The 27,845-nt window shown below is 32.3% G+C and overlaps 1 protein-coding gene across 1 annotated transcript in view; it reads right to left on the bottom strand.

Moving 5' to 3' along the window:
- The window catches only part of LOC132758502 (cyclin-dependent kinase 17-like), a 98,077-nt gene extending 73,505 nt beyond the window's left edge, over window positions 1-24,572 (bottom strand). Inside the window, exons 1-2 of the mRNA XM_060750185.1 lie at window positions 24,490-24,572; window positions 14,656-14,708 (exon numbers count right to left, since the gene is read on the bottom strand). The gene's annotated coding sequence lies outside the window, so the exon portion shown is untranslated. The remainder of the gene's footprint in view (window positions 1-14,655; window positions 14,709-24,489) is intronic.
- Between the last annotated feature and the right edge of the window lie 3,273 nt (window positions 24,573-27,845).

Raw genomic sequence — 27,845 nt, 5'->3', positions numbered from 1 at the left:
CAGCAACATTTGCAGAACAGTTCAAATAAATTAAAATAAATCTTCAATATCAAATTATATCCAAATCAATAATTGTCATAAAAAAAATCTTTATCAAAAGTTCAAAACTACAGCTTCTGAACAACCATTCATATCAAAATTTGCTTTATATACTTTCAATATTAATTTTGTAAAAGGAATTATACTATCTCATTTTACATCAAAATCTTTTATCTTTGACAAAACTGCTTTAAAATAGAAGTAATAAGGCGGAACTTGTCTTTAAAAACACTTATTCCATTATGTATTTCTCCAAAAACTGGTTGTAGCAACATTTTCCATTCATTGAAGAACAAAATAGAATCCTTTGAGACTTATTGGAAACCAATATCTGCATGCACAGTTTATTACATCATCTGCATGAAAATCCATATTTGGGCAGAGGCAATCTTGGAAACTCTTTCTATAAGGAAATTGTCTTTGAAAAAATATGTAATTATGGAACTGAAAATGCATTCATTCAGACATGTAAAAAATGAACAAGTTTCTTTTAGACTTGAAGTCAATATTGGTCTTTAATTACATTATGAACCTGCACTTCAATAGTTTGTTGACAACAAAAAAACATGTAAACAAAATCTTATAATATAGAATCTTATAAGAATGTATGAATTCCAAAAGCCAACTTAGAACATGGCTCAAAAAGATTAAAATCAATGTCATTATAATAGCTCTTGCAATCATTTCCAAAGAGCCAAGCAAACAAGAGCTGTCCGTAAGACAGCGCGCTCGACTTTTTTATTGCTTGCCAATAAAAAAAGTTTTTTGCAGTAAAAGGCAATACAAGTATTTTTAAAGTGAACAATGGGCCCGATGAGCATTAAGATATTTTTATTAAAATTTAGTGTGATACCCATTGAACAACCTGCTTGCCTATACATACAAAACATTGACATTTCAAGGCCATAATTCAAATAAAATCTTTGACAGAATTACCTTCTCCTAGGACATGTTTGGAAATCAATGTTGTAAACAAGTATTCCAACTTTTCAATTAATATCTTCAAACACAGTTTCAGTTCAAAAAGTGGACTGGTACTAAAAACTTAACCAAGATTACGAAGTCGATAAAAGGCCTTAATTTTTAAACACAAATCCTTGACAGAGCTTACTTCTCTTGCATACAGATGGGGGGTAATTGATATTCTGGTGAAATAGCATTAAAAGTTTTCAAAGCAACTATCTCAAAGGGCCTTAAGGCAAATAATGGATTTTACCCATATTCAATGTATTTTCTAAAGTTCAAAAGGCATAATTCTGTCAAAAAAAAAAAAAAAAAAAATAAAAAAAAAACCTTGACAGAGTTCATGTCCCTCTTGTCTGTTGATGAAGGTCGTGATGAGTAAACAAGTTACATGGTCAGTTCAAAAGCAATCCTCCAATGGTTTTTGAAAATAAAGTAGGTGGTACCAAAAAACTTTAACCAAGCTCCAATACACTTTCTAAGTCAAAAAAGGGCCATAATTCTGTCAAAAACCTTGACAAAGCTTACTGTACTCTTGTCTGTATTATGGAAGGTTATTGATGGTGAACGAAGCTATGGTAAGTTTCAAAGCACATACTTGTAATACTTACGAAATACAAGTGGGTGGTACGAAAACTTAACCAAGGTTCGTGACGCCAGACGGCCGACGCCGGGGCGAGTAGGATAGCTCCCCTTTTCATAGAAAAGTCGAGCTAAAAAGACTTTTCTTATACATTTATTATGGTCAGGTACAATAATTTGATAAAGTTAAGTTTGAAATGCTGGTCAAGGACAACTTTATCCTATCCTATCCCATAGAATAAACAGTTCTGAATTCCTTATTCAGACAGACCTTTTCTAAATACAGTTAAAGCCATTTAAAGGTCAAGGATATAACCCGAGTTGCTATCAGCTTCTTAATATTTACAGGTCTACTTATTATATGCTGGTTAGGCTTAAAACATAGGTATATATTATAACCACTGGTGACTAGAAGATCATTTTATTATACTAGTGTTTTAATTCTGGTAAGTCCACCAGCTCAGCTCAGAGAGAGCATATACCTAGTTATTCTGGGGTCCAGAGTTTGATCCTCGAGGAGGCATTATTTCTCTGTGACAATTTATCTTATGGTCATTTGTCTCATATAGCTTATGTATTAGTAGTTAGTCACTTGCTGAGAAATTGGTAATTACCGGTTAGTTATCTGGGAAAAGCCGGTAAGGTGGATTAACTACCAAGATATGATCAAAAACCAGAAAAAATAAACAAATTATTCTGTTTAAAGGTCATTAATACTGCTGTACTATCTTTAAATATGTCTGGCCATTAATGAGATGTCCTTTCTGGATTTTTTTCTTCTGCTTTCCATGGCAACTAGAATCATATAAAATAATGAATATAACAGACACATAATCACTTCTCCAAATAAGCAGCAGCTAAAATCTTGTAAACTGGCAACAAAAAGATCATTACATAATATGAACATCCTTTAATAAATCTGTTGTATATATTTACAAACATCAATATCTAATACCATAAAACAAGGTCATTATAACACATATCTTATAATTAATATATAAGTATTGATTGATTAATCCACTTACCAATTAGCAATACCACTTCATATTCCAAATGTTATGTAAACAACCTATCCTATTATATTCCCAAAATGGTAGGAAAGAAATTGGGATATAAGAAAAAAACAAAAACAATAAACAATGCCAAATAACTGATAATGTAACACTATATTAACATTAGTAATGGCACCATCCCTGGGTCTCTTTATTAATTAGCATCAACAATTTATACATCCAAATAACACCAGACAATCTAAATCAATAAGTTTTATCTATCAACACAAAAGTACTATACTTTACTATTTCATTGACAGAAGCTATCTAATGTTGTTCTGTTATTTCACCAAACCAATGCCAGGGCAATTTATTATGAATGAAGCCAGCGTAGAATGTGGACGCATAAGGGTGAAATTCCAATCAAGACACTGTTCCAAAATTTGCTACCTTAACTAACATTTCCTAATTTGGTAAAAGCTGTATCAGTTAATTTGTTTTTTTTACAATAGAAACAAGAAGGCCATGCTGACCCCAAGCCACTCACCTGAGTAAGAACTGCAGCTCAGTAGGTGCAAACAACTACCCTAGGATTAAAAAGAAACAAGGTTTCGATTGGAAAAATTTGAAATTTGAACCCTATAGAATTTTAGGTTGTAATTTAAACTTGTTCTAGAAATAATTAAGATAAACATTCTGACAGTCACACAGTTTGTTAAAAAAAACAAAAAAACTGAACCAAGGTTTTTCTAGCTGCAAGGGTTTTCTTTGATTTGACCTGGTGACCTAGTTTCTGAACCTACATGACCTGTGTTCAATCTTGTCAAAGATGTCATTAGTAAATCTGTTAGAAAATGTTTGATGAAGATCCACTCAAAAGTGTTCACTATATAGTGATAACAATCTAAGTTGTAGACAACAAAACAGCTCGCCCTTGAGCACCACCTGATCAGGTGAGCTAAAAGTAACAATGACATTCATTGGTATTAAACATCTGCAGGGAAAATTGGTGATAAAAGACACTATAAAACCAATTTGTAACCTTCTAAGGAGGTTCCTGTGTTAGTGTTAATGTAAAAGCTTCCTTGAAAATAAAAAGGAAATTCTAAAAAGTGATCTAAATAAAGCAATAAATTTTTTATTTTGCTATTCGGTACAAATACATGTACTCCCAAATGATGTGCTATATAATAAATAGTATATAGGTTTGTCAAGCAGACAAAAAATGTGGAAATGAAATTCAAGTCAAATATTTTTCAATTTTTGAAATGCTAATCTAATGGACATTGATTCCTGTAGATTTTTTATTTTTATGCCCCCGAAGGGAGGCATAATATAATCGCACCATCTGTCTGTCTGTCCTGGCGCACGAGAGGACACTTGTTGGGTAATTCTATTCATTCCGTCAGTATTGTTGGGTACTTTTGTTCTTTTATTAGGTACTTTAAAACAAAACAAGAGCGATCAGTAATCACATGTGTCACCTCATGATGGCCAATTTCATGTTGGGACAAATTTTGTGACAGAACGGACAGTGCACAACTAGACTTGGTACTGATCATTCCTGTAAAGTTTGGATAAAATTGCACCAGTAGTTTATGAGAGTAGTCCGGACAAGCTTTTGCGTATTGGCAACACACAGAAAAAAAACACCTTTTTAATCAAAGGGCCATAACTCAGCCAAAAAATCATTCAACCGGGGGAAAACCCGTGCAATATGCAAGAAGACTTGAGCTACAGCATCAATCTGTAAAGTTCATTGAAATTGCCAATTTGTGTAAAAGAAGTAGTCGAACAAACTTTAAAAATAAAAAATTATTAAAGGCCATAACTCAAACAAAATCATTGTACCGGAAAATGCTGACAATATGCACAACTAGACTTGGTACTGATCATTCTGTAAAGTTTGGATGAAATTGCACCAGTTGTTTATGAGGAGTAGTCCCGGACAACTTTTGTGTATCTGGCCAACACACAGAAAAGAAACCTTTTTATCAAAGGGCCATAACTCGGCCAAAAACATTCAACCCGGAAAAAACCCTTGCAATATGCGCAAGGACTTGACTAACAGATCAATCCGTGTAAAGTTTCATTGAAATTGCATTAGTGGTATAGAAGAAGTAGTCCGGACAAACTTTAAAAAAAAATTATATAAAAGGCCATAACTCTGACAAAAAATCATGTGAACCGGAAAATGCGACAATAGTTTAAACATATTTTATTCCTTTCAATTTTTTACAATAATCGTACAATGCAAATATATAGAAAGAAAATATATAAAAATACATTTGAAAAAAAAGGGTTGGGACCAAAGTTCAAAATAACATTGTAAATCGGTCCGCTCCCTAATAATTTAAATAATTGCTACAAATAATGTACAATAAACTTGGTACTGATCATTCGCTGTAAAGTTTGGATGAATTCCCAATAGTTAATGAGGATATCCGGCAAGTTTTGACTGCACGGAACGGAATACTTAGCAGACGTGTTTGTGGGGTTATTCCTTTATCTCTTAACCCCACAAAGAGCAATTTTTTAACCCATAAGAGTTTTTAACCAAAAAATACATGTCTCTACGAGATAACCCCATAACCAGAGTGCCGTACATAAACCAAACCTCATAATGTAGCTCTCGTCTGCTCGGACGGACGGACAGACAGACAGACAACGGAGAAGTGATCCCTATATGTCGCCACTACTCCGTATAACTTTGTCATGTATCGAAGGATTTTAAACAACTTGGCATAAATCTCTTCCACATCAAGACGCTGTGTCGCGTTCACTAATGACATCCCTACCCCAAAGGTCAAGGTCGCACTACCATTTTGAAGTTCACTTTATCACAATAAGAGTTTAAAGGTACACACATTTGTGTCCAGGCTGTAACTTTGTCATGCATCGAAGGATTTTAAAATAAGTAGGCATAAATGTCTACCACATCAATACGACATGTCACGACAAAGACCCATGTCCCTACCTTCAAGGGTCAAGGTCAACTTACATTTTGAAGGAAACTCATTCTCATAAGAAGAGTTTGAAGATAAACAATTCAGTCCGGACTTAAACTTGTCTGCATGGAAGGGAAATTAAAATAACTTGGCACAAATGTTACCACATCAAGACAAGTGTTGCGGTTTAAGATCGGCCGTCTGTCCGTGTGTCCCCACTTACACAACAATCATGTCCAGACTGTACTTTTGTCATGCATTAGGGGATGTTTGAAATTATTTGGCACAAAATTCTACCTCATAAAAAATTTTGTCGTGATCCAGGATCAGTCCCTTCTTCAAATCAAGGACACTTAATATTTTGGAGTTCATGCTTCACAATTAGAATTACAGCGTACAAATACAAAGAAAAATATTCAGCAATCATTACTTTCAGTATCTTTTCTCTTTCATAATACCTGCTGCTTTAGAAACTTTTATGGGGGCATTCGCACTTGGGGTGACACTCGTTTTACTATATTTTTTTTTCTATATTATTAGAAAACATATAGCTAATAGATATTTTATTTTATTTTTTACAAACCCAATATCATTTTCAAGATGAAATTGATAAATATCTACATGTTAAATTAGACTAAACTATGTGGTCCTAAAAAACAGCATGACTCGTAGTTTTGATTTTAGAGTCAACAATCAGCCCTACTTTTCCCAATGAAAACACTAAAATGTTTGTTTAAATCTCATTTAAGACGTTGCATTTTGAGACCTTGACGCTCACATTCCCGCTGGTATTGATTATCTCTGAAATTTTGGGGAAGTTTCAGACTGTTTCATACTATAATGTTCAATAATCGTGTAAATATCACCAGAACAGTGTCAACCTTTCCTCGTTCATGACTACAAAATGCCTTAAAAATTCTACTAAATCTGTCTAGACTACCAATTACGAAGAGGGGAAAAAAACAATTTCTATTCCATAACAAATTTATTATCTCACACCAATCTTAACAGTTTGACAAAAAAAAACCGTTTCATGATAATTTATACCTTAAATTTGTTCAGAATACTTTTTCCCTCTTCCATCAATGAATAATAAGTACAAGAAAAATAAAAAACTCACAATCAAAGCTTCTTCTAGTAAGTACATGTAATGCCCACAGTTCAAAGATCTGCTTCATTACGTTACTGCTCTTTAAATTATCTTGTTTACTTATAAGCAAAGAAAAAAACCTGAGGATAACATGTAGGATAGGTAACATACAGATTTAACAATTTTTGAAGCTGTCATCATTGTTAATCAAAATAAAAAAAAAATATTACAGAGATCAACATAGAACTGAAAAGAACTAATCTTTTATTCGACCCAGTACATGTACGTCATTACAACATAACTATAACAGAGAACAGGTCAGGTCAAGAAATCTACAATGATGTGCCCTATCTTTAAACAGTAGATAATCGTTAAAACAATATAAGTGCGATGAGGACATACTACATGAAGAGTGAATGAAACTGGGAATCTCTTCTTTGTTAACATATGTCCAAATTTCATATAAATTCATTGTATTGGTCAATGATGAAGTTATTATTGATAATTGATTTCAGGTACTCTGACAGCATTTAAATAAAACTGCAAAAATTGGGTTATTCACTACCATTAATGATGTTTGCAATAAAAGGTGTTATCACAAAAAATTCATTAATTTATATTTATTTTGCTGAATTAAACATAATTGGATTCAAATATTTAGATGATAAGTACTTTAATATTTAAGGATCATTAAAAGATTGATAAAAATATCTCTCATCATGCGGTTAACCTTTACTTTCATGATATACGCGAAACAACGCACTTTCCGACCCCCCACCCCCTCCTTTTACGCCCAAATAGTGAGAAAAATGTCCTAATTGGTCCCAAACACATCGTTTTCGTTTGAGAAATTGCTAAAAAAGGAGCACTTTTCGACGCCGCCCCCATTCAAAACGACTACACGAGGGTGCCAGAAGGGGATGTGCCCCCCTTCTGTTTGGGGTTTTTAAGGAGGAGAGGGGACGTATGCCCGCTCACGCCAAGAAGCATTTCTGACCTGTGATAGGCTAAAAATGATCCCCAGGCGATCATAGTAAAGTAACGTCGTACCAAACGCTGAAAAAGCCTTATTGACTCATATCTCAATCCCCTTGAGATGTGCAGAACTGTTAAATAAATATTTGATGAAAAATCAAATAAAATAGAATTGAATTATTGCTAATTTTGTAATGTCCCTCTTGCAATGTTAACAGCGGAAATTTAAGCTGAGCATGTCGTTGCAAACGGCATGTCAAGTCAATATTAATTGTCCAAGTTTATTAGCATTTTCATTATTTTAAACGTTTGTTAACTATGTCAGGAGGCTTTTCAATGAAAAACACATTTTCACACATATGGGATTTAAAACAATTAATGTAAATACCAAACAAAGACGGAAATTTGTTAATATTTGTCATGATTATGAAGATTATGACATCGTTTCAGAAATAAATATGACATGAAAAAACTCAGACAATTATTTTTAAAGATCAATTAAATAAAAGGTAGTTAAATGAAATTCATGTAAAGTAATTAACCACATGCTACGAAGTAGAATTTGATAACCTATTACAGATCTAATACTTATCAGAAATATCAAATGAAATGGAATCATTCTTTTACACTCTAAATCGTATATAAAAATTGAATTTCTATTCAACCTAAACACTACACATACAATAAATATATATAAATAGAAACACTTGGCTGTATCATGTCATTGAAATAGATAATAAAGGACGTCCAACTGAGTTTTCTTGAACATGATGCAAAATATTTTCTCCTCTATTTCATCCCACAGGCGTCTAGAACCTATCTAATCATTGCTGACTTTCAGACCATACACGCAACTTCGTATTTTCCACAAGTCTTAATCTCAAATTCTAAAAAATATGACCAAAATGCCAAAAGCATAATTAAACACCTTTTCACTCAATCTGCGTAAGAAAAGCCACAAAACATACGCATTTCTATTTATTTCAAAATATAATTTCCTTAAACAATCTATTTGCGCCATATATTTCTTTTTTAAAGATGTCCGCAAAACTCATTTATTTCAAGAATTTCTTATGTTATGTTTTCAGGCTTTTAAACCTCAGTGGAGTCCCTTTCACAAAGGGACTGTTCTACAACAATTTAGGAAAGTGCCATTTAAATACAGTTCCGAAAATAAAAACATTCATGTCAGTATTAGCTATAACCATAAGTAACCACCATACAGCTAAGAAGTTGAAGAACTGATTTAAAGTTTTCTGGTATATGTAGAGTTAGAGAATATATTAGGAGAAGGCATAATCTACCTGTTGAGGGGGCCACATCTCATGTCAATACACTCCTTATCATTACTGAATACAATACCTCTTACCCCCTCCCTTATCTACATAAAGCATAAAACAGTAAATATATTTTCTGCTACACTAACTGCTCACTCACGTATACAAGTTTTTATTCTTGTGTAAGCATATCTTCTAGTTATACACCGCTTCAGGAATACATGTTCAAATACTGACAAAACCACTGTTTTCTGTCATGTAACTGTCAACATGAATGTAAATACCAAACAGACCTAAACTAAAAATTTCCAATCCATGTTAATGCTTTAAACTCATTTCATCATTAGTAAAGAAACTCGTGATTCCACAGCTTTGAATACAAGAAGTGAAATCAACAGAATATTGGTTTAAAGGAATAAAACAATAAGATAAATTAAGAAGTAAAAGCACGACTCCGGTTAACCAGTAGTAGAGCTTCTGGACTGTGAAATAGGAGCGACCCAGTTCGGATTCCCAGATGCGGCAAAGTCACTTTCGTTATATGATTGATACATGAAATCTATTCTATTGGTCATTACCACACTATACCCTCTTTCCTCTGCGATTCCTTGTGCAAGTAGAACGGCAACTATACTGGAAATTTGACAGCCCTGCCAGCAACCGATGCGGTGATTCTGAAACTGTCCTACTGGTAAATATTCAACTGTGCTTACTGCCATATTCCAATAGATGAACACTACCACCACCACTGGCTCACTTACATTTTTCATATTAATTTCTCCACAATAAAAACCAAAGAATCCAAAATGGATCTGATAATTCGATCACTTAAATATGTTGTTACAGCTGGAGTTGTCCATGATATTACAAACGATATTGCATTTGATTTGCTTTTCCCTAGACGCGGCTGTCAAGGATAAACCTACGAAAGTTGCAAGCAACTATATCTTCAAGAAGGGTCCTCAACCCCTCATCTACATTAGCAAGACAGCATACTAAGATACAGAGACATCAGCGGAACCAGTCCCTAGCTCTTATTGAAGTAGACCCGTTTGCGTTCTTTTACATCGACCCTCCAGCTACTATAGCACTGATACCTGTAAGGATTTACCTTATATACCCTAGAGCTAGAGTGCGAAACATGAAAGTGTTTCTGAAAATATCCCAAGGGTTTTACCCAGGTGGCAGGATCAAACCCGGAACCTCAGGAGTGACAGTCAGTGGTCTAACAAACTGAGCTATCGCGCCACCTAAGGGTTGTTGAAAATAGCTAACTGACATTCTATCACTAATATTGTCAACCTTGTTGAGAAAGATTTAACAATGTAGAGAATAAATCTCTACAAGAGAAATAAAAATTGATTAACCTCTGTGTAAGCCATAAAACTTCATTACCCATGTCTCTTGAACATCAGAATGTCAATGCATTAATACCATTGTGTATCTGCCTAGAATTATTTTGTACTTCCTTACTTTACTGTACCAACAATAATTGCATGTGACACAAAACGCTTCTAAACATAATATATATTATTATTATATTGATAAAGATAAACAATTAAAAGATGTAAAATCACTTGATTAAGTAGTGTTAGATCCTTATATATTTCCTGTTTTAGTCAAATAAATTATTTATTATATCAAGTTTTAATATCTTAATATACAGATCATTTGTATCATCTTAATTTCAAAGAAATGTTTTAGCAAATGTTTAAATGAAAATATGAGTAACATATTTTACAGAGGATAATGGTTATTATGTTACTAGCCCTTCATCAAACTATAATGGCTATAAATAAGCACAATACTACAATATCATTTTAATTTATCAATCATTTTTTGGACATATATCATTACCCTTTCTATTCTTGCCAATAAATTCTGGGAATTTAAAGCATCACCATAGGTAAAATGTTACTTGTGTCCTCATTTGATAAGCTATAAACCCTGAAAACATTGGTATTACCATATTTTACACCTAAATTAAAACCTTAGAAAAATGAAATACCCATTATGATTAATTGTATATCTGTAGAGAAGAATCACCTTAAAGTATTTCTTCTTGTACAATCTGTTTCTAAAATTTTACATAAATTCATCACATAACCTTTTGCGACTCCGTAAAAACTTTATTGCAGAACTGTGCATATATTTTGACGTGACGTCATTTGTGTTATACACACAAAGTGTAATGACGCACTAAATGATAATATAATGTTAAACTATAAGCCAATCAGACAATGAACAAGAGCTGTCGGTAGGACAGCAACGCTCGACTATTCTTAGTGCTTGATAGTAAAAAAAGCTTTAATTAAAAGGTAAAATTTTCTAAGTAAAGAAAAAGGCAATTTTTTTCTTTAAATTCATATTACAGTTATAGGCCTTTTATAGAGTCCTATTATGCTCTCAAAGAAGAGTATAAAATTTCAACATGTTTCAAAGCCTTATGTCAATGAACTTTGAAAATATTTGAGGTATTACAAAAACTATAACAAATTCTAAGTCTAAAAAGGGGCATAATTCTGTCAAAATGCTTGATAGAGATACCTCCTCCTGTCTACATGTTGGGGTCATGATGGTGAACAAGTGTGCAAAGTTTCAAAGCCATATGTCAATGGACTTTGAAAATATTTGAACTATTACAAAAACTTTAATGTAAATTCTAAGTCGAAAAAAGGGCATAATTCTGTCAAAATGCTTGATAGAGTTACCTCCTCCTGTTCTACAGGTTGGGTTAATGATGGTGAACAAGTGTGCAAAGTTTCAAAGCCATATGTCAATGGACTTTGAAAATATTTGAGCATTACAAAAACTTTAACGTAAATTCTAAGTCGAAAAAGGGCATAATTCTGTCAAAAAGCTTGATACAGTTACCTCCTCCTGTCTACAGATGGGGTCATGATGGTGAACAAGTTGCAAAGTTTCAAAGCCATATGTCAATGGACTTTGAAAATATTTGAACTATTACAAAAAACTTTAACGAAATTCTAAGTCGAAAAAGGGGCATAATTCTGTCAAAAAGCTTGATACAGTTACCTCCTCCTGTCTACAGATTGGGGTCATGATGGTGAACAAGTGTGCAAAGTTTCAAAGCCATATGTCAATGGACTTTGAAAATATTTGAGGTATTACAAAAACTTTAACATAAATTCTAAGTTGAAAAAGGGGCATAATTCTGTCAAAATGCTTGATAGAGTTACCTCCTCCTGTCTACATGTTGGGGTCATGATGGTGAACAAGTGTGCAAAGTTTCAAAGCCATATGTCAATGGACTTTGAAAATATTTGAACTATTACAAAAACTTTAACATAAGTGGTTACGCCGACGCCGACGCTCTGGTGACTACAATAGCTCTACTTATTCTTATCGAATAGTCGAGCTAAAAACTGTAAACATTCATTTTTTGGATATGACTGTGATAAATACTAAGAAAATTATATTTGTGTATGTACACTACTAAATTTATTGAGGCTTGCATAGTATAATTGTATTCAACTCGTTCAATGAATTCAGTATTGAACCTTCACTCATTTAATAAAATCCTCTACATATTTTTTAACTAAATTTCTTTTATCAAAAAAAAATCTGGGATATGACAAAGGCAACAAATTACAACTGAATATTTACTTTCTCAACAATACTTAACCCTAAACCAACTCTATAATAATTAGAATCCTATGTCAAATTAAGTCAACAGAACATCGCACTGTAAAGCAACCCGCATTATACCAGTATAATATATATGAAATCAAGCAACAGTTAAATAGTTTATCTCCCCTTCAATCACTTCACTTCCTGTAATGTCTTTGACTTGTAATCAGCCTTAATAAGCACAGATAAGCAATCACTTGTCTGCCTTCTACATTCCCCTATTGCCAGAGAAAATTGATTTACAGAGAAAAATATTTCATTGAGCCAAAATGTACTAGCCTTCTCCTGGTATTTTATTGTCTTGTACTCCAGCAATACTCTAGTACTATATTCTACAATGTCCAGCTGATGATTAACCGTAAAGTTTCCATTAATCTCGTCTCTCTCATTTTTTTCTCTCATCATTTATTGTTGTTGTTTTTTTATCTATATGAACTTTTAAAAGTACTGCCAAAGCAATAAGAGAATTTTTAACATGACTCTGCCAAATTTGATATGTCATGTCAAATTCAATGCCCTATTTTCTAAGGTTTTTAATTCAGTGTTTTATATTCTGATGTCAAAAGTCCCAGCTAGCAGGATAAAAGGGGCAAATAATCTCTTTTGCCACAGAGACCCCAAAATTTCCATTTATGTACATGTACACTGTTTTACATTTACCCTATACTTGCAAGACTGAATCCTTACAGGACCAAAAGTGACCAACATTTGCCTCCAGTATAGGGCCATTAAGCCAGCCTGCACATCCATCCATTCTGTGCTCTATACTGTTGGTGGCCTCTTTTTTGTATTTTACTGTTAAAATTTCATCAACATTGAATGGACAGTTCAATATCAAAGCAGAACAAAAATCTAATACATGTACACAAAATCAGCAGGTTATGGCTTAAAATTCAATTTTCGGTTAACTTTATGTCACATTTTTTCAACATTGACACCAATACAAAATATAATTTAATGGCACATTTTTATAACACACATAAAACTCTTCTAAAAAATTAATTATTTATGTTGATCAATTTGCATATTTACTGTTAATCAAATTTCCATAATAAAAAAGTTGGCTAAATAATCAGTTTGAATCCTTGAAAACTTGATTAAGTTCTGTATAAGTGGTTAACTTTGTTATATGAAAATATTTGCAATTTTTCTCATAAATATATGAGCAAGTCAAAGTTATGAGCATTGACAAGTAAGTAAGTTGTAAGTAAAGGCTGATGTGTGGTGGGTGGGAATTTTCGCTCCAAATGACATCCCTAACAATAAAGGAATCATCAAGGTAAATAACATGAAGAGTTGAGCAAAATGTATTCTATTCCTAGAAGTATTTCAATCAATTCAATATATATTCACAATTTAGAATACAGCTAAATTAAACCCCCTTGCCTTTTTTCTCGATAATTAAAATTCTCTACTTTGTCTGAAGAGGGAAGTCACTTCTATCCATTTTTTACTAGCTTGGTTTATACAGAATTTATTTTTATTTTTATTGTGTAAGAAGCTTAAAGCTTATAGACAAACCTGGAACCAACCAATGTAAAGTTTCTTGCTTCAGGAAACAATGGCAAGCCAATGACAGGATTTGAACCACCCAGAAAGTGATCCTTAAATCGGACGTGTTAACCACTCAGCCATATGACCGCCACTTTCACTAGCTTGGACCTTACATCTAAGTGAGATGTAATAACAAGCAAACAGCCTTTCTTTTAGTTTGTTGCATTTGTGATGAATAAAACTAGCATGCATAACACCAAAAATGACAGCTTATTACAAATATTTCCACTGTATTAGCTATTCAATTCAATATATTCATATAATGTCCATATTCAGCTATCAACATATCAATACAAAATTTTCCATCATACCAGCCTTACAGAAAAGTACCTAGACTTTAGAGGTATCTTTAAACATTCTTCATATAAACACATTTAAGCTTGATACATAGAAGAAACACTTTTCCTATGTACATAATTGTGTAGATTTTTTTTGTCAAACTTGGCAATTTTACTTCAAAACTTTTCAGCATAAAGAAGCAAAACAAAATATTTACAACCACTGATTACTTGACATGCAGGTATGGGTAAATGAATATTGTCTTCTTTTTATATTAACTTTTCTCTAGCAAACAACCAACTTACAATGTCCTTGAATTCTTCCTTTGTTCTTTGACCATCTATATGCTGAAGTCAGTCTGAAACAGACAAAACAACAATGATATGATACATGAATACTGCATCACTTTTACAATACTTTACACATGCTTTTTTCTGAGTTTTAATTTCTTTGCTGTTACCTATACACTTTTGACTATATACAGTGCAATGCAAGCTATTTCACTTATATCGTCCTGTGGGGCCACAAATCAGTCAAAATCCATGCAGTTGATTTACAGAGAAGTTGTAGGTCTTGGACATTGAACTTAAATAATTATCTCAAAAACATTAACAAGTTTCAAGTGAATATGTTGATGTTGAACAGGATTTTTTCTAAGCTTGGTCTCAAAGGGCCATTTCCCATGTCACAGTTAATGAGCTTTGGATAGTGACTTCTTACTAATAGCCTGAAGTCATATAAGTGAATTAAGTTTCAAACAAATATCTTCAGTTGATTTAAAGATTGAAGTTGCCAAAGGAACTTCTAAGTTCACAAAAGGTAATTCAGTTTAAAGGCTATACTTATGGGCCTTGGATAGTTACATCCAAATATGATATCAAAGAGTAAATATCTTTAGTGGTTGATAAGATATGTTTGTACCAGTTTCACCTATATTGACACTGATGCCCAAGTTTATTTTTCAGTTAATTTTTTTATCTGGCCTTTTTAACTGATTTTTTTTTCAAAAAGATTTGTGATAAAATATTGAGTATATAATTCCTGGTTGCTTATCTGAATAGGTTATCTACCAATGTTTAGACGGCACAAGATAAATGTAGCTTTCAAAACTGATGTAAATACACTTGTTTATTTATGCTTGTATTTTTGTGCATTTTTCTCCACAGAGAAAAATACATACCTCTTAGATCTAGCACAAGTAAATGCTAGACCAGCTTCCAGACACATATGTATATGTAAACATTTTTGTATTTCAATTCTTTCAAGTAATAAAAATAGATATACAGTACAATAGTTGTCCTTTTTACTGGTAGCTAAATGAGCAAACTTAAATAAAACTTTTAGTTGATTTGAACTTAAATTTTTGCTGATTGGTAAAAATGTTTATTCAGTTAACGTAAATGTAAATGTTTTAACAGAAATGTGTGTCACCAGATTCTATATTTACACTTAAACGGCTGGATTTTTTAAATGTACTTGAAGTCCAGCCTCCATTTTCGGAAGAGACCATCATCAATATTTGTGATAACAAGATGAATATTAAAAGTTAGTCAGCCAACAGTATAGACCCTGGTCAGACTGCATGCTAGCATGGCTCTATATTGGTGGCAAGGATAATCATTTCCAGTAAGGGGTTAGCAATGACTAATCCCTCTATAATTTACTTGTTATAATCTTTATATTTTGAGAAGTAATTGTTAGAATTTATAATTTTCTATGATTTGTATATTTATCAATTTTTCAGCTTATGTTTGATATATAATCATTTTTTACAACAATGACTACTAAATGCTTATTCTGCATATTCTGTTTACATCTTTCCTTAAATTGACAAGTTTTTACATAAAGTAATAATCTATAAAATATGAACTAGATAATCATAACATAACCATACTTAAGTTAATCTTATCACCTATTAAGTATTATAGATAATGAATTAAACTTTAAATGAAATTAAACCCTTAAAATAATTAACATGACTGACAAAGAAATCATGGTTAAAGGTAAATTATTGAAAGGCTCTGTCGCATTTAAATTATTAACTTTTGATAAGCAGATTAAAAGGTTTTCAATAACTGTGCAGGAAACAGTCATGCTTTTTTGAAGCAGGTGCCTTTCAAAATTCAATTAGATAAAAAATAATCAATAATTTCAAAAGAAAAAAGACTAACGTCAAAGATTTAACATAAAATTCTATATTATATAATATAATGTAGATTTATAAACACATGAAAAACCATATATCTTTTATAACAAACAAACTCTTGTCTGCTCACATAAACCCGAACATTAACCAATATTTATTTTCTGCACCAAATTTTAATAACTGTAAACCATTTCTTGTCATAAAGTAGTAAATTTTCCCATAAAATCACTGTAAACCTGCATGGGTCAATGCCAAAGATTAGTTCTGTGAACTATATCATCTTGTAATCAATTAGATACAGGCATCTCTACTTATACACACAAACATGCAATGTCCTTGAAGGACCTTTTAAGACATGGATCAACAAATCGGTTTCAAGATTTTCATCATTTTTCATCATTTACCAGCTTTTTTTCTTTCTTTTTTCAAAAAAATATTAGGGATATGGATAAACAACGTAACCTAAAGCACACATTTTAGACATTTAATTAAAACTGAAAACTAGGTAAAGAATTTGATGAAGATGTATGTAAGAGGTGTGTGATGAAGAATGGAGGTTCATTTATATTAGGTTGAAGGATTAAAAATTGTTACTTATTGAAATATGAAATACTCTGGTATTATCAAGTCATGCCTAGGTACATGTATTTAATATTGCTAAATGGGAAAAAGGCTACATTTATAACACATCTATCATTTTTTCAATCTGTAGCAAAAATAATTCCGCGAATCTTTTCACAGGCCCTGGTTCTGTTCTGTTCTTATTGTAAAGAATTTTGTAAGAGCAACAGGTTAGATGTTAAAATAAATTTATACTATGTTCACAAGCACTTGTTGCCTTACTATGAAATCCTACCTAGCATGTTATAGGTTTGATGATATGTCTCTTGAAAAGGAACAGAACGGACTTTTATCTAACTTAATTTATATCATTTGTTCATTTGTAAATATTTATCTATTTTTCCTATTCTAACAAAAATATTTACCATAAATTACATATTATATACAACAGTGTTAGTTTGTCAATTTAAATCAATGTATGAAAAGCTATAGCAAAAACTCTTCACAAATGATTAATACATGTTTAAGTTGAAAGATTTGTTTATAAGTGAATATCTATGAGAATGTGATCAATAATAACTTCCTGTTATCATTATATTCTCAGTAGGAGATGGGGTGTCATATAACTTAACAAATCTTATATAATCATTGCTAAATTAATAAGAAGCGGAACTTCTGTGTATTAGTTTACCTTGTAACAACACCCAATAGATAAATGCCTCATTTATTAAAGGAAGGGCTTTATATATTAGAGCATTCAAATATGCTTGAAGGGTATATAGGTTTACCTAATGAAATATTTTCATAAATTTCATAAATACTAAATCTATCATTCTATGTTGTTTTCATAATATTACTGTTGAAAATTGAAAGAGTTGTATCAAAGAATGACTCTTTTTTTCTTACTGAACATGAATATTGTACATAAAGAAAATAAAAAGTTCAAAAACAAACTATGATGTTGCTATTTCAAGTTGGGGTTTAACAGTTTATAAATGATTTCCTGAATGCACCATTAAATACATTAGTGCACTTGCCTTAAACATAATGTGGGTGGGAGGATTGCCTGAACTATGCACACTTTTTTCCATGTTAAGTGATAAAATGTGTGGCTTACATATACTATTTACTTGAGAGTAGTTCAAATTTAAATGGATTGAGGCCCTATTTAAAGCGTGTCCTGTGTATCAAAAGATTCAGGGTGATGTTGTGGCCTGTCTGTTTTTCAATCATTTTGTCTGTCCCAAAACTTTTACCTTGCTCATGAAACATTAAAATGTTTCAACAAAATCACCTCAAAGATCATAATTATGTGCAAGTACCTCAACCATATCTACAACCCCCTACCTATTTTAATGTCACTAGGTTATAAAGATTCTTGAAAGGTTATGTGGCCATAAGTATTATACATGTAAATGGTTGTTTGCAAAATAACCTGTCAAAAAATCTTTATAACTTATAATTTATTTGTCAGAACAAACCATTTTTTATGGGCTAATACTCATACAAAACATATACGAAATATGTCTATAAAAAGAGGTATAAACTTTTTGTTAAAACGACATGCTTAGCCTCTCTTTATTTGATGGTGTTGAGGATCAAAATTATTTCGTTAACAGTTAGTTTCAGCCTATTTACAATTATACAGTCTTGATATTTAGAACCACACTAATGCTTTTAAGGAAATAAAAAAATTATACAGGTATTTTGGAACTATTCTTTTTCAAAATTCAAATAAGTAATACATTTTCAATCAGCAACAGATATACATGTAGTTTTATACACTTAAAATACATACAGACTATAATGTGTATATGATATTTTCAGCTTTATTTCTGTCTTTCCTAATTTTGAAGACTTCATAATTCAAAGAAGTAGCAACATGTTTATGGATTTCATTTTTTCGAATAGAAAGCTCTCAGCGACAAAAGTTTTAAAAATATGTTTCATTTTAATTTCATGAGATAGGTATGCATCAATTTCTTTGAATGCTAGAGACAAAACAGCTTTCCTGCACAATACTGCAGGCCCCCTACAGTTACAGTGATTTTCTCCTATTTTGGAAATGGTGCCGGTTCCAAACAAAGTGGGAATAATGCAGTGTTTTGACTCAAATTAGGAATGGAGTTTGTTTTACACAGGAAGAAATGAGAATTATGCAAAATATAAACTTGAATACCATATTTTATTAACAATAAGACACTTGTAACCTTGATGACTTTTTTCCAATTTGAGATATCATCTAAACTAGAAATGTGTTGTAAGGCCACAAATGCCCCTCCATGCAGCCAACATTTCAAATGTTTTAATAATATTTAGTTCCAAAGTTTTCACAAACCATATTTTCATTCTATTTTCATAACTATTCAATGTTAACACAAACTGCTTTTATACAAAGTTCCAGGCCCTGAAACTATTCAAATTGCATATTTGAAGCTGAGATAGTGATTTATCATTAGACATAGTGAATTTTTAAATCTTTTCCAAGTTCAAGGGGGATAACTGTCAAAAAACCAAATTAGAACTTGGCTTGTATTTTCTGGTATAATAAACATTCTGGCTTAAACATACATTTCTATAAAAGTAAGAGTGCAGAAAATGAAAATTTCAAATTTTCCCAACATTCAAGAGGGATAATTCAAAATCATTTAACCATGACCAAATTCAAACTTGACCTGCTTATTCCTATGATGTATATATATTAAAGGGGCATAACTCTGCCAAAAATCATCGAACCATAACCAAATTCCAACTTGACCTGCGTAATCCTTTGACATATCCGTATGTCAAATTTTAGTTGAATGTGTACAACTGTTGGGGTGATAAAAATGAACAGAAACTGAAAATTTCTTCTTTTTTTTTTAAAGTTCAAGAGAGATTACTCTGTCAAAAGTCATTGAACCATGACCAAATTCTATATCCATATGTAAATATTTGAGTTGAGTCAGAAACTGGAAAATTTGCTGTTTTTTTTAACTGGAAATAGTGCTGTTTTTCGGTACAAGTTATATAAGGATGAAAAATACTTAGGTGTAATGTTGTCTGATTCCCTACTTCAACCAATACAAATAATGATATTTACATTCAAAAGCTTAATATAAACGTGAAATAGTGATAAAAGTTTTTTTTAATTGTCTGGCCAATTGTTTTCACAACGTCTCGGGAAATGAATCCCTTGCTCGTAGGCTCGAATCTGGAGTTTCCGGCCTTCTCTTAACTTATAGTATATTTTTAAAGGGGGTCATTATTTACATTTTTTTTGGTTTTTTGACACTTTTAAGATGAACACAGGTTTTTTTTATCAATCTGGTCATATTTTTTCTTCTCAGGTCCGATACTCGTGCCTGTGATGCTTACCTATATGAATACATAAAATTGTTCCAAAAGGTACAAAGGCTTGTTATCGAGTAAATCATTGCTTGATTATTATGAATGGATAAAATTGTCACAAAAAAGGCACAAACCCTTCAGTAGTTATGGAGATACCGGCTGACACACAAAAACTTAACCAAGCATTTCTAAGCAAGTGAGCTCCCCATCATTGAGCTGACCCAAGGTGACTATTTTAAACATGAACAAAAGAAATCCTGAGTACCAAATTCATTCATCATCAAAGGGATTAACTTTAAGGTTAAATCCTTGAAGTGTATGTATCTTTCTGTTTATTTTAAATGTCACAGATTGAAATTGCATAATAATGGCAGCTAGTCTTTCCATAGTTTTATTTCCGCGGAAACATTGCGCATGTGCGTTATTTTATTCAAATGCGTTTAGTTTTTACCGTTTATGTTTAACTTTCGGTATTGAATTGGTGAAACTTGACAATTTCCATCACTGATTCATCACCCATGCAATATTGTGAACACTAATCACTCGTTCTGTGTTATATTTGTCCAATTGTTTTGTTTGTTGTATGAGTTTCTATATGAGAAAGATAATCATTGGTTCTTTTAAATATTCATAACTTCTGGGCACTGTTTGCATTTCCTATCCCGCTCATTCTATACAGTCAGATCTGACAAGCCAGACCTTTAGTTAATATTAAGTATTTCAATCTATATCTACAGTTTACTTTATTTCAATTTTTATTGACATATTTTCATAGTAATTACTTTAACAGACGCTGTGGTAAGAATATGTATCCACTAATTTATTGTACATGCATTTATTCTGCATCAATTGTGTATATATTGTTATTTGATTATATGTTGTTTTTATATGTACTGTATTTGTAAAATGTATAATTATTTTATTATCTTTTTAGACCTTTTTTACTTGAATTAATTAAGAGATCGGACCTATGCCCAGAGTTTGTTTCAGTACTTCCGGAATACAAGAGATATTTAACCCTGCAACATACAAAATGTAAGCACTTTATTACATGTATGTATCTCATGAAATTAATGTAAAACTATTAATATGTTTAAGATATGTATGATAATACTTTGCACCTTTGTTCTAAACTTCACAATACCTTGGTAGTTTAGAAAGAAAGTCAAACATATACTTCATTTGTCTCAATGTTTTTTATCTTTAAACATTGTAACAAATTAAGTTTTATCTTGATCTGTACATTACCTGTCAATTGACTGTCATGTAATTTACATGTATATTTTAGTGTTGTAATAAATTAAGTTTGAAGTCTATGTTACATGTAATAATTAAAATGAAGAGAACAAATTTTATTCTAAAACTGTTCTCAAGGGTTTTTAACTTTGTTACTAATATCCTTGAATTAAGAAAATCTGATGAAAGCTTTACAAACACTGACAAGAGAAAACATTAGGAGTTAAGTGTCCCACTCTGGGATGAGGTGTTTTACAGACTTTGGCAAACATCTTGCTGCCTGTAGAGCATACTGTAACCCTTACCCTGCTAATACAAAGTGATCAAATTAGCCTTTGTCACCAGTAAACTATCAGGCTAGCTTCAAGAGTTCACCAAACCAATTTTTAAAATTCTAGTGAATATAACAGGTTTTAACATTAATAGGATCCCAGGATTCCAAGGATTGACAAATCCCTGTGATTCCTAGCTGGGGGTTCCATTGGGATCCCTGAGAACTGCTGTGTACATTGAAATTTTGTCTGATTAATAGCATAAAATCACAAATATTCCAGAAAATCATTTCAATAAAGACTGGCACAACTACAAGGTTCAATTTCAAGGAAGAAAGAAAAAAATATTTTGGAAATTACTGAATAAGTCTACATCCACTGTGGTAAAACCTACCCTGTTGAATCCTGTGTGCTATTTTTTTCTTTTCAGCACAGTAATGATTCACAGGGTTCAATATATTACAAGAATGTGTTTCTCCCTGTACACAAATTTTTAAAATATAAACTAAATGTGTTAATGTGTTTTGCATTATAACATACCGTAGTAAAGATAAAGTGAAGCTGGGTAACAGTGTGCCCATGTGCATTAAGGTATGTTGAGAAATTTAAGAAATTAGAGCAAATAACTGAATATGCCTACCTATCGACATTATGGATTAAATTTTGTACGGTAAGCGAAAGTTGATAGTTGCCGTACCCGTTTCAGTTGTTTGCATGCACTGTTTTCATAAGAAATAGATCTATTTATGTTCCAAATCGAAAAAGTGCATATATTATTCAAGAGCACACAGCCGTCAAATTATAGATAAAAGTACACAAATTTGATTGTATTATGAAGTTATGCAAACATTGACATTTTTATAATTGATGACTTGTCCCATTTGAATTGGGACATAACAGATCTATTGGCACTGAGTCCCAGGTACTCGGTAAAGTTAGGGAAAATCTCTCTAACACTGGTTTGGCCAGAGAACCTTTCTACATTGTACCTTGTCTTTATTTACAGTATATACAGATCATGAAATTTAAAGAACCACGCGCCAACTGCCTGTGCTTCATAATATTAAGGTATGAAAATCAAAACAGGAAATCTACTTTTTTGGATATTAACTATTTCACAAATGGCGTGTACTTCAAGTTGAAAATGCAATCCTGAAAAAGAGAGAGGTGTCAAAGTGTGTGAATCTGGAAAATCCACATCTATAAAATTCAGCAGGTTAAGGGTTAACTTAAAGTTAGTTCTGGCTTCCAAAACTTTATAAGCCGCTTTTTAATCTGATGTGGCATTACAGTTTTGGATTAGACCTGTTACGAAACCTTACCAGAATAACATAAGTTGTTTAACCTTATTTTTCACTTGCAAATACCCTTGTCCCAATCAATATTGTGCATTTTGAGATAAAACAATTATTTTCATATCGTTCTATACCATTCTTTACCATATCAAAATATTAATACCGTAATTAAAATTGCCTATTTAACTGTAAAACATCAAATACACCGACTACAGTCTGCCATGACATTTAGGAGCTACGCGAGACCTCATATGACGTCATTCGGGGGAACCGATTACAGTAGAGTCATGTACCTGTGTCTATTCTAGGAGGGACGATGGGGGGATTCACCCATATTTTTGAGAATTCACCCCTATTTTTTGAGAGGAAGGGGGAAAATTTTACATAGACAAAGAAGGAAAAAGATCAACAAATGTAATAAATTCTCATTTTTCGAAAAAAATCCCCTGTTTTTCGAATCCTATAATAAAACACTGTGTACTATATTTAGAACATCTTTGTTGACATGATTTCAATATTTATAATTCAAGATAATGTTTTTATTTATTTTCTTTAATTTTTTAGTACTTAAATATGATTATATTAAAACAAAAGTCAGTAAATCACCTTTTTTCAATATCTTTAAAAAAGTAATTTATAAAAAAGTTGGAAGCACATGGGTTTGTAAAGGTCAATCTCGTAATCACGTGGTCAAACATTTTGGCAATATGGCTGCCAAGTGCTGAATTTTTTACCTGTCAGAAACTATCAGGTAGTTTATGTTCGTAATCATAAAGATTTTTATTTGTCCATCAGATTATTTTTAGTTTTATCAAGGTATGCTTCACTACTTCATGGCATGTTCGATGAATAAATAGCGTGTCAGATTCCTGGCACGATTATTGGTGGACTTTCCCTACGGGTCTGTCTTCAGCGTTCACGTCATAGTTTATAAACGGGTACGCTGAAGACCTTAAGCCAACTTAAAGTTAATGATGTTTTTCATCATGAATAAACTAAACATTTTAAATTAAAGTAATAGAAAACAAGGCTCTGTTCACATTTTTTCGGGCTTAAATTCACTTACTTACGCACTTACCAGTGTATAAATTAAAAGCAAAGTTAAGACATAGAAATGTCAACTGACCTGGGACATCTCTTGTCAACTTGTCAAAAAAAAAAAAAGTAAGTATCTTCGCTCAACATCAAAATATTTCTCTAGACTTGAAATTTCTAATAAGGATTAATAATGAACCAACTATTTGAAACCCAGACATAACATTAGAATACATCCTATATCATGTAAAACCTTATTTTTACCTTAGAAAGATAGTACGGTGGCCATTTTCATTGTTGGATTCTGTTGCCGCTTAGGTGATTAAAAAATACATCCAAAATATTAATATAGATCTACATAATTTTCTATTTAAAATATATATACAAACATGTAATCGATTTGTTAAAAGAATTAATATCTATCATGTTGTTTGCATTTATCATTTCCTCTGAGATTACTGTTTCTATATATGTTGTAAGCGATAAATAGAATTTCTTCAATAGCCTTAAAGTTGCTAGGGTCAAATTTTCCGATTTTTCATTTAACATTAACCCGCCAGTTCTTAAAACTGATCTTTCTGGTTTATGTTTATTCTAGAGTAACAAATCGGTATTAAATCTAATTATCTAACCAACAGAAAACAACACAAGTAAAATCAGGGATACAAGGGTGTCTCACAGGGTTCAATTTTAGACCCTGTACTTTACAATATCATTTGATATATTTTATTTGGTAGATAAGACCAACTTATATGACTATGCAGATGATAATACACTTCCACGCTGTTATAGGGCCTACAAATACAGAAAAAGTAATTAACAAGCACATTCCTTGGATTTATATCTCCCGCTGAGTATTGATTTTTTATAATACAACAACTGGAGGCTTTATTTACATAAAATTATCATGGCATTCAAATTTACTTTTCATATTGACTGTTCCCATAATCAACCTAGCAATTGAAAAGAAAAAGCAATATTGCTCTATACTAATCAAGGGTCATAACTCTGTCTTGAAGGGTCTAATAAGGAACAGAGCTATATATATACCTCCTCGGAGGTATATGATAAATTGCTCTATCGATACTCCGGAGCTATTGGAGTGTCACCAAAGGTATATTGTTACCTCGAAGAATTTTGTTGTTATTGTAAATTCTGCACCAAATATTGAACATCAAAGCAAGCGATTTGATTAAAGTTTCAAGGGGTTGTAAAGTTGATGAGTTCATGTTTGAATTATAGTTGTGGTGGCGTTTAGCATTTAGCGAATTTAGCGTTGAAATGGATTGCTTCATCATGAGAAATTCCTATTGCCAAATATTTTTCATCATAACAGCAATCCAGATTAAAAACGAATACGTTTCAAGATGATCTATCATCTAGAATGAAATTTAAATAAAAATTAGAACGAAAAACTGCGTCTTTTAAGATTGTTTGGGCGACATATTGTTTTTGCCTTCGTCATCCATCTGTTTGTCTGCATTAAGCATGTCCGGCATTCACAGGTTAAACTGCTGGTAGGATTTCGATTAAATTCACAGTCGTAAACAGTACCAACCCTAGTTGTGCATATCGCTAGCATAAAGTTTTTTTTTTTTTAAAGGAAACAAAAATTACTATTATCTAAATTCTGATTATTCGTAAATGCAAAATTAATAACAATTTCTGAAAATTCATCTATTTTTTCACTGGCCAAAACCAACAAGCTTGAAAAACCAGCATCCATCTCCCCAACCGTTACTATTGATCTTAATAACTTATTTTAAATAAAAGAATCAAATTGACAAAAAAATGAAACATCTTAATTAGGATTTGTCTAAATGATTTTTTCCAGTGAAAAAGTGTTTAAAAAAGTGTCCCCATTAATACTGAAATTGTGTTTTACACGCGAAAAATAACAAGAAAACATATGTAGCAGTAACGTTTATAAAATCTGCATTTAATTTCTACTAGGAAGTAAATCGATTGAAATAACAAGAAAGTATAAGATAGTTTATTTAAAATCCAATTGATATGTAGCTCTATTATCATGGATAGTAATTATGCCCCCACTTCAAAGAAGAGGGGGTATATTGCTTTGCATTTGTCTGTCTGTCGGTCCGTAGACCAATTGGTTTCTGAGTGATAACTAAAGAACGCTTAGGCCTAGGAACTTCAAACTTGCTATGATGATTGGTCATGACCAGCAGATTACCCCTATTGATTTTGGGGTCAAGGGGTCAAAGGTCAAGGTCACATTGACCTTTTAATTAAAAAAGTTTCCCATCAATAAAAAAAGAAGCTTAAAAAAATACAAACAGGGGATGATGTTTGTAGACCGGCAGATACCGCTACTTTTTTTGGATCAAGGGGTCAAAGGTAAAGGTCAATTTTGCCCTTTGAGGCAAAAAGGGTTTTCCGATAAATAAAAAAGAACACTTGGGCTAGGGACTTAAATTTGGTGGAGCAATGCCCCTATTGTTTTTTGAGGTAAAAGTCAAGGTAAATTTGACCTTTGTAGGCAAAAAGTTTCCCGATCAAAAACTAAGAACGTTTTGGCCTAGGGTTTTTAAAACTTGGGTCGATGTTTGGGCCCCATCCCAGCAGATACTCCTTTTGATTTTGGTCAAGGGGTCAAAGGTCAGGTAAAAATCCCTTTGTAGGCAAAAACATTTTCCGGTAAAAAATTTTAGAACCCTTAGGCTTAGGAACTTCAAACTTGGTATGATGAGTGGTCATGACCAGCATATGACCCCTATTGATTTTGGGGTCAAGGGGTCAAAGGTCAAGGTCACATTGTAGGTAAAAATGATTTCTGATGAAAAACTATAGAACACTTAGGCCTTGGAACTTTAAACTTGGTATGATGATTGGTCATGACCAGCAGATGACCCCTATTAATTTTGGGGTCAAGGGGTTAAAGGTCAAGGTCACATTGACCTTGTAGGTAAAAACGGTTTCCAATCAATAACTAAAAAACACTAAGACCTACGGAATTCAAACTTGGTATGATGATTGTTCATGACCAGCAGATGAACTTGTTGATTTATGGGTCAAGGGGTCAAAGGTCAAGGTCACATTGACCTTGTAGGTAAAAAGGGTTTCCGATCAATAACTAAGAACGCTTAGCCCTAGGAACTTCAAACTTGGTATGATGATTGGTCATGATCAGCAGATGACCCCTATTGATTTTGGGGTCAAGAGGTCAAAGGTCAAGGTCACATTGACCTTGTAGGTAAAAACGGTTTCCGATTAATAACTAAAGTAGGCTTAGGCCTAGGAACTTCAAACTTGGTATGATGATTGTTCATGACCAGCAGATGAACCTTTTTGATTTTGGGGTCAAGGGGTCAAAGGTCAAGGTCACATTGACTTGAAGTTAAAAACAGTTTCCTTTCAATACCTAAAGGATGCTTAGGCCTAGGAACTTCAAACTTTGTATGATGATTCTTCATGACCAGCAGATGAACCCTATTGATTTTGGGGTTAAGAGGTCAAAAGATCATATTGACCTTGTCGGTAAAAAAGTTTCCGCATAATAACTAAAGAAGGCTTAGGCCTAGGAACTTCAAACTTTATATGATGATTGGTCATGACCAGTAGATGACCCCTATTGATTTTGGGGTCAAGGGGTCAGTGTC

Source organism: Ruditapes philippinarum, unplaced genomic scaffold, assembly GCF_026571515.1.
Source record: "Ruditapes philippinarum isolate M1 unplaced genomic scaffold, ASM2657151v2 ctg2239_1_1_1_1, whole genome shotgun sequence".
Taxonomy (NCBI): Eukaryota; Metazoa; Mollusca; class Bivalvia; order Venerida; family Veneridae; genus Ruditapes; species Ruditapes philippinarum.
Note: the sequence above shows the minus strand (reverse complement) of the source record. Positions and strands in the feature narration are given on the sequence as shown.